This window comes from Desmodus rotundus, chromosome 2, assembly GCF_022682495.2.
Source record: "Desmodus rotundus isolate HL8 chromosome 2, HLdesRot8A.1, whole genome shotgun sequence".
NCBI classification, from domain to species: Eukaryota; Metazoa; Chordata; class Mammalia; order Chiroptera; family Phyllostomidae; genus Desmodus; species Desmodus rotundus.
In genome coordinates this window covers 34,317,113-34,328,620 of record NC_071388.1, presented here as the reverse complement: position 1 = coordinate 34,328,620, position 11,508 = coordinate 34,317,113, and the positions used below count along the sequence as shown (strand labels likewise).

General features: G+C 36.1%; 1 non-coding gene across 1 annotated transcript; it reads left to right on the top strand.

Annotated features, from left to right (window-relative positions):
• Positions 1–774: 774 nt before the first annotated feature.
• On the top strand, positions 775–912 carry LOC112309684 (U4 spliceosomal RNA). Its single transcript, XR_002975289.1, has one exon. It is a non-coding gene; the product is annotated as a U4 spliceosomal RNA (small nuclear RNA).
• Positions 913–11,508: the final 10,596 nt, after the last annotated feature.

Here is an 11,508-nt window from a genome sequence, read left to right as displayed (position 1 = left end):
ACTTCTTCTATGCAATTTTATTTTCCTTTATACCAGGAAAACTCATCAATACAAAAGCAATAAAAGAGACTTTAGGAATGGAAATTACTCTGAAGGTTTTTCAAGCAAATGCTTGAAAAATAAATTTAAAAAGACACCCATTTCCATTCCAAAAATGGGAGATTTATTTTCACCAAAGGAAAACAAGTATGTGTCAAACTGCTACTTAATCCTTGTACAGGCAGAATTCAATCAGGGCAAGGTGCCTGATCAAATTGCCATGATGATCTATCGAAGTTATAAATATGACAATTCCTACCACGGAAAGAAAAATGAGCTATCAATATATATGAGTATATGAGTATTGAATGGGAAAAACAAGTTACAAAACTGTCTATTCTATTTCAGAATCTACATTGTATTAATGTAACATGAAAAGGTTCATGTTGATACAGAAATAATTCTGTTAAAACGTGTGCATGTATAACATGCATGATATATATACATAATGTTTGTGTATATATACCACATACATATACATATATACATACACATACACACATATATTTACATATATATGACTATGTTTGGTAAGTGTACCAGAAATCTTATACAAACAATCTGAGATATAGTAAAGTAACAGTAAAAGTAACAAAGGCACTCATTTATAAGAAAAGACAAATATGTAAATATATGAAATTTGGAAATAAAAACATTACATTACATTATACAATACCTGAAAAAATTGCAGCCATGAATATGAACACTTAATTTGTAAAGTAAAATTTTTTAAAAAGCTTTGTGCAGTGGCAGTATCGTAGCCAATGAGGTTTACCCGAGGCGCAATTATTGCTCCCTGAAAATAAAAAGAATATATGAAACTACAGGGCTTCCTTAATTATCAAAAGTATTTTTTAGAAGTTAGAGAAGTAGGAAATAGAAGGCAGCAAAAAAAATCTCTTGTGAAATGAGTTAGTAACAATTAGGGTCTTATAAACAGCATCACCAGTTCAGAGTACCAAAATATTTCCTCTACACGTTTTCAGATTTGAATTTCAAGAAACCAGAAGGAGAGTATGAGTCATGAGACACCCTGCTTCAGAATCCCCTTAAATTTTAACTATAATAAGTCTTCACCAAATGTCATGATTGTTTCTTGGAAACTGAGACTGGAAACAAAATGACATATAACAAAATCAATTTTACCAGAGGCTAATTGATACAAACACAAGTTCCTTGGGCATAATATTTCTGATCCCAAAATATCACCAAACTCCTAAATAAAGACCCATAGCATGTGTAATATTAAATGTTGCAATAAATGAGTTACACACACATTTAAGAAAGATTAATAAAAACAACTGAGATAATTCTTTTCCAACCTTTTACTCTAGTTCAGGGTTGCAGGTGGCCAGAGCCTCTTCCTACAGCTCAGGGTGCAGGGTGGAACCCACCCAAGGAGGACAACCTTCCAAAGCAGGGCGCACTGACACACACACCAACACTCCCTCAGACTAGGACAATGTAGACACAGCAAGGCACCTTCTATGCACATCTTTAGAAAGTGTTAGGAAGCCAAAGCACCCCCAGAAAAAGCACACAGAAAAGGAAAAAACGTACAAACTTCACATAGACCGTGACTCGGCTAGATATTGATCTTTTTTCTCATCAATGTTATAATGAGACAAGGTTGAATGAACATTATTCAAGGAACTGTTGTACTACAAAATCCTACATTTTGCTAAACTCAGAGAAGAACAAAAACATCTAATTTCCTATGAGCATTTTCTTGTGAGCCTGGGGATTTGTTGTTGTTTGCCTCCTTTGTTATATGTCTTATCTGCACCCACACCCGAGATCCTATGCACAAAGATGCTCAACATCACTAGCCATTAGAAGGATGCAAATTAAAACCACAGTGAGATACCACCGCACACAGGTAAGAATGGCCACCATTAATAAGTCAACAAACAAGTGCTAACAAGGATGTAGAGAAAAGGGAACCCCAGTGCACTGCTGGTGGGAATGTAGACTGGTGCAGCCACTGGGGAAAGCAGTATGGAATCTCCTCAAAAAACTAACAATGGAACTGCCTTTTAACTTGGCAATTCCACTGCTGGGATTATACCCTAAGAATCTTGAAACATCAATTTAAATGAACGTATGCACCCCAATGTTCATAGCAGCATTATTTACAATAGCTAAGTGCTGGAAACAGCCTAAGTGCCCACCAGTAAGTGAGTGGATAAAAATACTGGTATATTTACACAATGGAATACTATGCAGCAGAAAGAAGGAGCTCCTATGTTTTGTGACCACATATGGTACTAGAGAATTATTATACTAAGTGAAATAAGTCAATCGGTGAAAGACAAATACCATATGATCTCACATATAAGTGGAATCTAATGAACAAAATAAACTAATGAACAAAACAGATCCACAGGCATGGAAACATGGTGTAGACTGAAAGTGACCAGAGGGGAGGTGGAGGGGATAATGGTGGAAAGAAGGGGAAGGTACTAGACAACGAACATGTGTGAATGACTCACGGACTTCGACAACAGTGTGGGGACTGATCATGGGAGCAGGAGATGGGATGGGCAGAGGAGGACAAAGGGAGAAAAATTGAGACAACTGTAGTGGAATAATAATTAAAAATAATAACAACAATATGGTAAGTGGAGTTTTTTTCCCAACCATATAAGAAAGTGATGAGACTGTTATCCCACTCTAATAATAATGAAAAAAGAAAGATTAGCTACAAAAATCATACTTTTAAAAATTCACTGAAGAATTGAGGACACAGTAGATCCCCGGAAGTCTCAGACAGACTGCCTAACATCAAATGGGGTCAACATCTGACATTGCCAGAGGTCAATCCAGAAAGAAAAACAGTGGTAAATACTAGATCCTACTGAGATGAAATCCACCGTGGTGTTCTCCATGATTTATGCTAAATATATCTCCATGATATATTCTTTCTTGCATGTAGCTTTTTAACATTCATTTGTTGTCCATCAAGTTTGTGCATATTAAGTCACTAAATTTTATACTATAGTTTATTTCAATTCACATATTTTGCCCCTCCCTTCTCTTACCCCATTTTGCTTTCTTCTTTCCTCTCATTATTTTCATTTAAAATTGTTTTCTCTCTTGCTACAACTTGTTTCCACTCCACACTCTTACTATTTCTCCCCCACCAGCTCTCAAAACCAGCTTTCTTGTCAATGGTCACCTGACATCCTTTTTCCCTGCTCTTAAAATACCCACGTTCTCTCTCCACCTTTAGGCAATCTTTGCTCAGTGGTTGTGGATAAAATAGTTGTTGTATTTCTCCAATTTTAACTCTAGATCTTCACTAATTTTGTATTTCAAATCTCAAATGCTACCATTCCCTTCTAGTACTCTTTTTTTGGTTTCAAATTTTAATTTTGCCCCATCTTAGCATGTTTTTTTTGTTTGTTTTTCTTCTTTTTCATTTTCATTCTGCTGTTTTTTTCTTGTTTCTCCTTTTTTTTCTTTTTCTTTTTATTTTCGTCTCAAATTTTAATTTTCCCTGTCTTAGCCTGGTTTTCACTCCTCACTCTTAGTATTCCTTCTCCATCTATCATCTTAAAAATCACTTCCCATTCCTCTAGACACCTCTTAAGCTTTTCTTTCTTTTTTTCCCCCCTCTTATTCCCATCCCACCTATATTATTTTAGCTCATTTTTTGCTGTTAGTGCTGTGGTGGATCTTTCTCTCCAATTTGGCTTCTATTTTTTTTTATTATTTAGTTACTTTTTTCCTTCCTTTTTCTTTCTCTTTCTCACTTCATTTTAATTTATATTATTTTATATTATTTTAATTTATGTTTAAACCTAATACTATATGCTTCTCTTTTCTTACTCCATTCCATCTTCTTCATTCCCTTTCTTATCTATGATGTAAATTTTACTTTCTCTCTTCACATTGCTCTGATTCCCACCTCTTATTAGTGTTCCTCCTTCCCTCTCAAAATCATTTTTCTTTCAGTAGCTCATCTCATATTCGCTCTTCTTTTTTATAATAGTCTTAATCTCTTTATACCCTTATTAATACTGGTCACTTGCTGTTGATAGTGGGATTATAGGGGGGAGTTATTTTTGTGAATGTGGGTTTGTTTCCAGGGCTTTGTGGTTTTGTTCTGGCAGCACCTGCCCAATAGCATACAAGATGTGGTGGGCGGAGTGACCCTCAGTCAACCAGGTGGAGGGAAGGACCCACCAAAGAACAACCCAATAACAATCAAAACCCAATTACATCCACAGAGCCAACCTAAAAATGGCATGAAGGGCATCCCAAGAGCACCAAGTTCAGGAGATCAAGGAGACTGCATCACTGAATCTCACAGGTTTCCTACCATAGAAGTCCACACCACAAAGTCAGGGAGTCAAAACAGGTCAATTTAAGAAGGAGAAGCAAACCAAAAAATGGGAAGACAAAGAAACAAACCCCATTCTAAAGGAATACATAATGTAGTTTTATTTCTGTAAACTATTCCATTACATAATGGAATTCCATTACATAATGGAATACTACACAGCATAAAAAATGAAGGAGCTCCTACCCTTTGCAACATCATGGAGGGAGCAGAAGAGTATTATGCTATGTGAAATAAGCCAGGCAGTGAAAGATATACACCATATGATCTCACCTATAAGTGGAATCTAATCAACAAAATGAACAAGTGAGCAAAATAGAACCAGAGACATGGAAATAAAGAACAAACTGACAGTGACCAGAGGAGAGGCAGGAGGGGGATTACAGGGGAAAGAAGGGGCAAGATTAAGTGAAAGAACAAATATAAAGGACCCGTAGACAACGACAACAGGGGGAGGCAGAAGCTTGCGAGTGGAAGGTGGAGGTGGGTGGGACAAGGGAGAGTAATGGGGGGAAATGGGGACAACAGGAATTGAACAAAAATAAAAAGATATTGATACTGGGGGGAAAAAAAGGACTGAGGACATAAAATAAAACTAACTTCCAGGAAGGCCAAGTCCTTCATACAAAAGAAGAAAGCCATGGCTGCTCAGGAAGAAAACATACCATGAAAGTGAGATGCAGGTGAAGCATACGTAGGGTAGGAGTAAGTAGAAATTAGATAGAGACTTAAGGAGTTGTTAACAGTGCTACATAAGCTGGAATGACAGACTAGCATCTGGAGAACTCTACCCACAGACCAAATCTACATCCACCTGCAAATTCTCATTCATAAGCATTCACCAAGTGGAGGGAGTGATCACTAAAAGCAGGGGGAGTGGTGGCCAAGAACGAGAGCTACAGAGATAGATCCATTGATGTGCAGGGCTTCTTCCGAGTGTAAATCTCTCAGAGGAGAGTTATTAGGGGCAGGAGTCAGAGAGAAATTAATTATCTAAGGAAGTGGGAGAAGTCAAGGATCTGACACACACACACGTTTGTGGAAGACATCTGTATTAATCCTTATATTCCATCCTGTTGACCTAGGTATGGCTTCAGAATCCTTTTCATCACAGCCCCTGAGACAGACACTACTATCACGGTGGGAAACTATTTGCCATCCTTGTTCTGAATTTCCATTAGTGTGACCTTGCTTGATCAAGATTCTGTAGCTATAAAGTGAAGGGCATAATATTTATGATTTAAATCAAGGAGTGAGGAGTACAGTACTAAAACCAGCATGGCATCTTCTAGCTTCAAATGACACAGAGACTATGTGAGTTAAAATGAATTACTGCTTGCTAGGCTTTGTGGGTACATTTGGTGATATAGGCTGAATGTGAACAGTGACGCATCATTATTTTCAAAAAGTATTTATTTGTCCACCTCTAGCAAACTGGAGAAAAATAGGCAGTGTTTCTAAAATGATGCTCAATTCTGTGATTCAGTCAAATATCTGGATTCAAATTAAAACAAATATCCTTGTTTTTTTAATAAAGAATTCTGTTTTTAAATGATCACTTTCTAAGCACTATTTATTCCTTGGACACAGGCATCTAATAAGCCCACCCCAAATTCAAAATGTTAATATGTATTGCTAATACAGAAAACTCAACTTTTAGAACAAAAATGATTATTTGTGTTGCTGACTAATCATCTCTAGTCGAATTTCTTGCCATTCTGAAACTTAAATTCTTTTTTTCTCCAAGGTGGACAACTTGTAGATAGTAGTAGCCCTCCGGTCTTCTCAGCTAGAACCAATCCCCTGTTGCAGATCAGTTACTCATGCCAATAGTTGTTACATAAAAATGCAGCAGTTGTCTGTGTTGATAAAGTGGAAAAGTCAGACAAGAGTGAATCGAGTCAGAGAAAGCGATAGTCAGAGAAAGGAAAAGTAGAACTGCCGTTTGTACACTTTTACAAATTGTTGCAATGAACACCCAGGCAGGAGAGAATAAATTCCCTTCCTTAAGTTCTCTAACAAATATTAACGGAAGCTTTTTTGTTAGCTGAAAGTAAACAGCCAATGAAATTTTAGCTATAGAGTTCAAAACTTAAGATATCGAAATGTACTAAGATTAGAGAAATTCATACATCCAGACCTCTCTTGCTCTACTCACTACAACTGGAATCTGAACAAAATCAATTCAACTCAAATGGGAATCTTTTAAAACTGTTTTGATAGCCCAGTATTTACTAAAACATTACGACATTTATTAAAAATACACTAAAAATCTGTCAATTTTTTAATGCAGGAAAAATTAAACTTTGCCAATTTGGGCAGATAAACTCATATATTAAGAAGCTGGCTTATAGAAACTATCCATAGTGATTTGGCACCTTTTAATAAGGATCCACCAACTGACTTTAGATGTCCTCAATCTCTCCCTTTAATTTGGGTTTTCATGGTCCATCAGCATCGGTATTCTCCTCTGGGCAAACAAGCTACATTCTTTGCCTCCTTGTAGTAAGTGTGGGGCAGGGTCTCCATGTGTGACCTGTTTGTTTGCAGACCCTCCCTTTCCCTGGTCAGCTCTGCACTGCAGGCCCTGATCCCTGCAGCCTGTCTTGCCCAAGTTTGCAGCAGTAGTTTCAATCTAGATGTGGCAAATGAGAGCTCCTGAAGGAGCATTAGGGGAGGGAGAAGGGCAAAGACTGGATGGCATTTACACCTGTAGTTACAACCCCTGCAGAGCTCTAGCCCCACCATGATTTCAGCTTCCAAAATGTAACGTGACCTTGATTCTGGTCACAGTGCCTACTCTTGACAGAGGGTGTAAGAGTTCACTGCTATTGTGAGTCCCTGAGGTGACTTACTGTCCTTTGTTTGGTTTGTCAGTTCTTTGATCACCCGTGTGATATCCCGTACTACATTTCTTATAACCAATTCTTTATTTTGAGTCCTTAAGGTAGTGCCTTTCTATCTGACTGGACTCTAATGGATAATGCCATATTTTCATGTTCTAATCAAAGTACTACGAGCAGAAGTGATGAACACCATTTCCATTAGAACTTCCCCAAAATGATCCTCACTCCTTTTCCCATTCTCCTGCTGAATAGTAAGGAAATATTCCTTACCCAACTGGCTCATGTTATGTTTTGAAATAAGCAGGAATTTAACACTTATTATGTTTCTGAGCTTTTAGGGTGTATCTGTTACTGTACCCATCATTTACCTTAATTAATACAGGTGCCTTCCTGCTTCTTTAATTCTTGAGTCTCTGTACTCATATGCAGAAAATTATTTTTGTATAAATTTTTCCTAATCTCCAAAATTAGAGTTTAATAACATTTACCAGGAATGTAATATTGGATTAATCTTCCATAGCTATCTCCAGGAAAAATTATTTAAATGGTGGAGTTACACATTGGTATATCTCATGTGTCATTTAAGGTTAATCTTCCAAACTAATGCATTGATTTAAACAAAATAAACTGCTTTTTTCTCATGTATCAGTAAGTCTAGATGATCCAAGGTTAGTAGGGTATGTTAGGGGCATTAGGCTTTTTTTATTTTTCATCTTATTTTGCAAGCCTTGTTTTCTTGTCCTTAGATTCATTGTCAAAGATGGCAGCTATCCACACTCCAGCCTCAGGGAAGAGGGAAAGCAAGAACAAGGTAAGGAGAGAGAGGTGGAGGATTCCTGAAAAATAAAGCCATGTTATAATATACACATTTTAAATTCATGTTTTGTTGATTTCATGGACATGGACAGCAGTGTGGTGATTGCTGAGGGGAGGGAATGAAGGGGTCTAAATGTAATGGAAAAAACACAATAAAGGTTAAATTAAAAAATTTAAAAAAAAAAGCTATCCATTAGATGATGTACTACTGTCTCATAATCACAAGGGGAAAATGTTCCTGATTAAACTACAGCACCATGCTTTCTTATTATTTAGAATTTTTACTTTATGCTCACTGCAATCACTCTTCTGATTTACTTATATAGACATTTCAGCACATGCGAGCAGCTCTGTTTGCTGTCTCTCTATGTATATAATAATTCTTTGTATTAGGCTGACTCATAGCATATTCTTCCTGATGATATCTTAGAGCCAATTAAATTCAATGTATGTTCTACCAACAATGTGAATCATTCCATTGAAATGATGATAATATGAGCAGCTGTGGTCAATTTTCACACGAACACTGAATAACTACTAGATAACCACCACTATCTGGTCAACAATGATTATAAGGTACACCCCAAATATAGAGGTGTTCAAATGTTAAAACAAAAAGTCCACCTTCAAATGAATGAAATACAGTTATTATAAACCATATGTGCTCTCCCACTGTCCCCCTCCCCCATCCATTCATTTCTGTTAGCTACGTTTCTTTTCGTGCAGCCCAGGTTTTGTGAAGAAGGAGAGCACCATCTTGTTTTAAAAGGTTCAAATTCTCTTTTGTTTTGTGGTGAATATTTACACAATTTTGATCCATATGTTTCCATTTTTAGATACCACCTATAAGCATAGCAAGGAAGAATGATATATAGTAATAGAACAGAGAGTAAATAATGCCTTTGACCTCAAAATGTAGAAAGATGTGGTAATTGGCAGTTGAGATTTGGAGGGGATGAGGAAAGGTGGAGGAATTTTTAAAGTCACTAAACCCCTCAATATACATTGTGAAAATACTGTCTAATGTTGACAAGTGAAAAAAGCTTACTAAATTAAATTAATCTTTAAATTTAATCAAGAAACTGAAAAGGAAAAGCTTGACTAGCAAAAATATGGGGTTGGAACAAAGGAAGAAGAGAAATTGAAGACCAAATAAACTGAATTCTTCATCTTGAAATATGGGAAATTACCAGATAAAATATAAAGCTATTTCTTCTAGGGATTAGGTAAGGAAAGAGAGAAAAAGCTTTTTGCTTTTTTATTGCAAAGCCTCTATTGTTTTCCATTATTTATTTATTTTTACTTCTAAATTTTAGTGATTACATTTTTAAGTTCTTTTTCATTCCTTTCCAAGAGTAACTGTTTTTAATGATCACTTATTGTTTGCTCATTTTATGTTTATTTTCATTATTTTTTATAAATTTTATAAACATTTAATGCTATTCTTTATCTGATAATTCCAATCATTAAAGTCCTTGGAGATCATATCTAATTTTTGGTTGCTTGTTTGATTTTGTTTTTGGTTTTATTTTAATTGTGAGTTTGTATTTTTTATCTAATTTTGGGGCAGGATTTTCCTAAAGGCCAAAATTGGGTGTACTTTTCAGGGACACTCGTGACCTGGAACCTCATTAGGCTCATTTAAAAGTTTCTTCTGATCTCCTGTCCTGCAGTAATACCCAGTCTTGGTCTCCTGTTTCCAGAACAAGTCAGTATATATCCAGGAATAAGGTTTCTATTCACGGGCTTCAGTTTATTTTATCCTCAACAACATCGCTTATTTCCTGTGATCCAGTCATTCAAGAAATACACTAAAAATGTATTTTAGCTTGAATTTTGTTGTGTCAGAGTGGGAGCATCCTTTGTAATATTCAGTCAAGTGTATTGGTAGAGATAGGTAATATTTAATTCTGTAATGATTTATTAGTTATCTATCACCATGTTAACCAACCCAGTGGTTTAAAACAACAAATATTTATTGGGTCATAGTTTCTATTGGTCAAGAATTTCAGCAAGGCTTCATTGGCTGTCTCTGGCTTAGGGTCTCTCACAAGGCTGTCACCAAGGTATTAGTTGGAGCTTCGGTCCTTTCAAGGCTGGACAGGAGGAAGATACTCTTCCAAGCTCAATAACTGACTGAGCTTTTCATTGGCTATTAGACAAAATCATCAGTTCCTGGCCACCTGGACTTTTCAACAATATGAAAGCTGGCTTCCCTCAGAACAAATCAGAGAGAGAGTAAGCAAAGAGGGGAGACACAACCTCTTTGTAGCCTAGTCTTGGCGGTGGCATCCCATCACTTTGGCCGTAGTCTACTCAGAAGAGAGTCACTAATTCTAGCCCACACCAAGGACCACACAGGATTAGAAGGCAGAAGTCACTGGGGGCATTTTTATAAGCTTCCTACTGACACAAAAATAAATCATTTTAAGGGAGCAAATTTGGTATTCATATAAATCACTTGCTGCTATTATATAATAGTCCTTGAGTCCTTTTTATTATGTAACTCAACTGAATTTTCCTCCGTGTATCTCTACCCTTTTATTCTGCATGTCTATAAAATCATCTTTCCTCTATAAGTTATATTTTCTTTATACAACTCCTCTTCCATAAAGATTTTTTTTTGGCTTTTGGTTTATAATCTCTACTCTGTTTTCCTGATCTATTTTACTTGATCAACCTTATTTGGCCTTCTTCCTAGGCAACATTTCCTTCTTAATGTGGTCTGTTCCTTGTCGCTTCCCTGCCTTTATTCAGGTTATTAACATGCCTGCTTGGCTTTTCCTGTTTCTAGCTTCTTAACAAATATTCTCATAATCTTTCAAGATCTAGTTCATCCCATCTCTTCTACCTAGGCTTTCTCTGCTTCCCAGCTCAAAGTGATGTTTTATTACTTATATCAGTTATTTGACAGCTAATCACATACTATTTTGTGACAGTTTTTTTATGAATATTGCTTTCACCATCCACTGATAATTCATGTAAATGTAGTATTTTGTCAGCAAGATCATTAGTATCTCAAAAGCAGGAATTGGTTTTCTAGAATACTTGTATCAATCAAAATGTACCTAGCATAGAAATGTCACTCAAAAAAGCATCTGAAACATCGACTTACAGAAAAAGAAAATCAAACTTTCACCATTAAATCCACATTTAACTACTAGCCATCTGAGGTATAACCTACCCAATATATCAACAAACCATTTTTTATATTCCAACGAAATAAATTATTGATTGTATAAGCAAATATGAGAAAAATTTGTATCAAACCTAAAACAACAATTAAAATTAATAATGAACAAAAATTGATGATGACTACATTGCAAAGTTCACACACAATTAAAAGAAGCTTTAGGGAAATCAAACGTGATGATCAACCTTTGTGATCTTTGTTTTCACAACTGTAAGTGCCTAATTTTTAAGTGTAGGCATCCCCAGAGATAAGAGAAGAAAAACAAGGGG